The sequence below is a fragment of the Dendroctonus ponderosae genome, unplaced genomic scaffold (assembly GCF_020466585.1).
Source record: "Dendroctonus ponderosae isolate FM_Combo_2020 unplaced genomic scaffold, Dpon_F_20191213v2 Dpon_F_20191213_1, whole genome shotgun sequence".
In the NCBI taxonomy this organism is placed as follows: Eukaryota; Metazoa; Arthropoda; class Insecta; order Coleoptera; family Curculionidae; genus Dendroctonus; species Dendroctonus ponderosae.
The window spans coordinates 20841970-20846579 of NW_026017110.1; the positions used below are offsets into that span (position 1 = coordinate 20841970).

Consider the following 4610-nt stretch of genomic DNA (forward strand, 5'->3'; position numbering starts at 1 on the left):
TAGCGGATGAATAGTCGAGTAATATTGTTTGAAGCCAAATTGGTAGGTTGGTATATGTTTTCCGATCAGTTCTTCGAGTCTCTGTTTTAGTATGTCTTTTAAATGTCTTCGATTGAATTTTTATATGAGTCTTACAAAAAAAAAGTACTACAATCTAATTGCTGCTCATGTCATTTCAATAGTGGCATGGGATGAGGTGCATCCTTTGCAATACGTAAATGGAAAATAAATTGATCAAGCCTTTGAAATGTTAAAGGGGTGCACCAATTGGTATTAAATTCTCGTTGAAATCGAAATGTAGATGTATGTATATTACGGAATTCGTTGAAGATGATTTACAACTATTCGAAATAAACCACTGGGTGTTTGAACAAAATTGATTACCGTATTGTCTTTAATATTGGTTGTGGCTTTACTCCGCTTTACGACCGTCATTTAATTAAAGTCTAAGCGACATCATTTTTGGAACTCATGATTGTGAGTTGCGACAAAGGCATTGATGTCACATGGCCCGTCACGCATAATAAAACATACAAAGCTCAAATTAGCAGCCTGTATGGCATTGTTTCTCAATGGTGGCACAAATCACAGGATGGCGACTGGTTCTGCTGTTGGGAGGGTGCAACTTTTCTTTTGTTCTGGTGAAATGAATGTTCAGAAAGTTTGCTTTCGTTGAAAGATCACGTTTTCGTGTACAAATTGTAATTCGTTTTTTGTCTGGTCATAAGTTTACAGGTTACTGACCGATATTTACAGGGTGATTCAGAATTATGCTAACAAAGAGCGAGGTGTGCGAGGTGTAACGAGCGATATCGTTTAGTGCAGTAATCGATGGCATTTGAGTATAAGAACTAGTGGCCCAAAATAACTGTGTAAAATGCTGAGAAAGAAAGATAAGTGTTCTTTCAAGTTTTAATGCATTTTATTTCAATTCGCTTGTAGTAGCATAGCACCAAACGGATCAGTATTTTTTTGTTAGATCGCTATCCTTCAAACCAACATCTCTGGTTGAAAAAGTTTATTGCAATTCATCGAGACTGACACTTTGAAAACTTCTTGAAAAAACTTGAAACTTAATTTCCACGATACGCACGATACTGATGTGGAAAGAGCAGGAAAAATTGTCCGTTTGTTTTATGAACGCGTGAAGCCAGTTTTACGCGAGTTGCATATTCAACAGTAGGAATAACCATGCTTGGAGCAAAAAAAATAATCTCAATAAACGTTCTCGACAGCAAATCTGCCCGAAACATACACCATCATGTACAATTTTCTGTTGGACAACATTGGACCGTCTAAGGGGGTCCAGTTTCGTGGCCCCCTAAAATTCCTTTGTGTGGGGCACGTAAAGTGTCTGATTGAGAAAACCTCAGTGGAAACAAAGCAAGACCTGATCCAAGAATTACTGCGCCATTTGCAGTCGTTCAACACGACTATGAAGTTTTCAACCAAGTTCACAAAAACCTACGATTGAACAAGTTTACAATGAAACAAATTACAGAACAAATTAAAATTAAATGCGTTAAAACTCGAAAAAACTCATTTTTGTACGAAACGATCAAAACGATTAAAGCATCATGGAAACATTTCCGAACATCTGATCTTCTACTAAATGCCCTCTATTGTTGCACCTAATAATGACTAGTAATGAATCACCCTGTATACCAACAAATATATAAGAGATAGAAAATCTTAAAGTTTAAAATGTGTTTTTCGTTGTGATTTTTTTTCTGTCAATTTCAAGTTAATCAATAATTGCCGGACAGTTTCACTTTTTTGTGTGTCTTCTAAATGAAAAGGTTTATGCGGCTCTTGTGAACTGTCCACTATTCAAATAAATAGTGTTAATACACTATTTCGCACTTTCGGAAGATAGAAACGATTTAAATAAAATCAGAGGAAAAATAGGCAGTTTAATTTCTCAAAAAAACATACCCGGTAGATTGCAATGAACGTAAGTTATTTGTTATATAAAAACATAATATTATGTATATCGAAGTAATATATATTATTTAATAAAAAAACATTTTTGGTCGACCGTGAACGTTTATCACGAAATACATGGTTCACCCTGCATAGTAAGAAGCAAGTCAACGGACATTTACTTTTAAACATTGGTTTTCAAGTTAGTAACATTTGGAAGCGATATGAACATGAAGAAAAATATTTTGCCTTTGTCACCAAAAATTTTATAAACCCTCATCTATCATACCTACTAATTTAGGCGAGTTGCAATAAAAAAGAAGCATTACTATTTATCCGATGTATGTTAAGAACGGTAGAGATGAAGACTCTAAGGTCAATAGCGGGAGAAACACTACAGGATAGAGTGAGAAGCGCCACAATAAGACAGACCTGCAAGGTGGAGGATATAATCAGATGGGGACGAACGCGCAGAAGATGCTTTCGGGACCCTGTAGAAAGAATGAACCCCGAAAGAATAGCCAAGATTGTGTCGAATGGAAATTCAGCTGGTAAATGGCTCATTGGAAGACCACCGAAAAGATGGAAGGATAGTTGAACATCCATATCACAGGAGAATCAACAACATTGACCAGACGAAATAAACAGACCAAAGGGTCTTTACAAAGAATAAGAAGAAGACTATGTATCCGATTAAAGTAAAAAATAAGCTAACCACACGACTACAATAAGTTATATTGTGTAAAAATAGATGTTGTTTGCTCTTAGAAAGAAACTGCCATAATTTTATGTAGAGATATCGTTTGTAAACCTCTCGACGAAACACGGTTTCCTATATTTCAATCAAACTCTGAAATAAGTATAGTTTACGGCTTATGGAACGGTAAAAACACATTTATGTGTGAAAATGAAAATTGACTACATATCCAAAACTCATAAAAAAATTTCAAGTTTTTTTGAGTCACWTGATATTGCTTTTGCCTGACAACAGATGGAAATTCAGTAAGTTTTTTCAAACCGATGAACAGTTAATAGATTCCAATTAGAATAGCTTAAAATTCGGTAACTCGTCCTTTTCTGGTTAATGCAATGGGTTTTAACTAAATCCCCAAGCGTTTATTCGTATTCTGTTTGTGATTTCAGGCTAAGCCGCGGCGGTAATTCGGAATTACAAAGAGATTTGCAAATTTGCGACATTAGTGCGAAAAGTTTTAACAAAGCAAAGGATATAAATTTCAATAATAGTTGAATTTAATTAAAACGCAACTTGCCAGAGATTCCTTGGCGTTCTTCTGGATTTAGAGCTACCTAGCAATTTAAGGCTTGTGACGTGGTTGTTACGACTTCGTTTTTCTTTTGCTACTAATTCACCATTACAGTGCTGTAGAATTTTCTCTAAAGGTAACATAGATGTCTGGAACTTCATTGTAATAAACTCACTTTATACAAATTTTCTTTTCTCTTATCTTTTCTTATCGTAAATTCATACATTTTTTTCTGATTGCTGATGTTTTTCACTTTAATTGTGCCACAATCATTTAGGAGGATTTACATATTCATGTTTGAATGCACTTTTATTAAGTTAAAACGCCGCTGTATTAATACTTTTTACCTACTGATATTAATGTATGACGTATTTGAAATTTGTTTCTTGTTTCTAAACAGAATTATTCCATTTCATTATATTGCTTCTGTCTGATCGAGCGAATTTCCGATATTAAAAATGTATTTCATCCAATTTACAGTCGGACGAGAAGTGTTTGCGAAATTGCCACGTTGAACGTGGGCATGTAGGAAAAACCATCGATTTTGCTCTAGCGTGATCTCTAAAAAGTTTTCAAAACACAGCCAGCAACAAAACAAATGAAGCTGGCGCGGATGCTTTTATTTGTGTAAGAGCTTTGGCAAATTGGGACTAATATCTTTTATAGCGGGTTGTTATCCGCGGGCCGAGCAAAATTGCTTTTATTAGGATTTTTGGTTTTATATAACAAGCCGCAGTAAAAGGCAATCCGGTAGTTTCAATGTTATTAGATTACAATTTAAGGCCTTAGAGCAAGCGGTCATTTGGAGAAAATGCGTTCAATTTGCAATAATATGCATTTAAACTTATTTTATTGCGTTATAATCGCCAATTAATCTAGAAAGATTGGAAACCGTGTCCCGACACGTACAAAATTAAAAGTTACTACATTGCTTGTTTTCTTTAAAATTTTTAAGGCAAGTCACTCAATACGTTAAGGAAAATATTCAACTCCATTCCAGTTTTCTCAACCATAAATTATAATAATCAGACAAAAAGTGGAAATTTAACTGTGTAACAAGGCGACGCCGAAAACAATTATGTATTTATTTCGAAAAATAATAAAGTGGGGAGAAACTAGTTGCTGCTAGTTTTCCACTAAAATATTGTTACATTCATACTAAAATATTATTACATGTGTTTTTTGCATCTCCATACCTGATATTCCATTCTGATAGAGGATTGTTTTTTTGATAGCATTCTGTTTGTGAAATTTATTTAGGATTTTAGTTAAAGTTTAGAACATATTTCTATGTATAACGATTCATTTACTACTATTTCGAAGGAATCTTCACCGGGGGCGTAGCTCAGATGGTAGAGCGCTCGCTTAGCATGCGAGAGGTACCGGGATCGATGCCCGGCGCCTCCAATTTACTTTTTATTT

The 4610-nt window shown here is 34.8% G+C and overlaps 1 protein-coding gene and 1 non-coding gene across 8 annotated transcripts in view; both read left to right on the forward strand.

The window, feature by feature from the left end:
- LOC109546396 (liprin-alpha-1) overlaps nt 1–4610 on the forward strand; it is a 112780-nt gene that overhangs the window by 88780 nt on the left and 19390 nt on the right. The window lies entirely within an intron of this gene.
- Nucleotides 4523–4595, forward strand: Trnaa-agc. The gene has a single exon. It is a non-coding gene; the product is annotated as a tRNA-Ala (tRNA).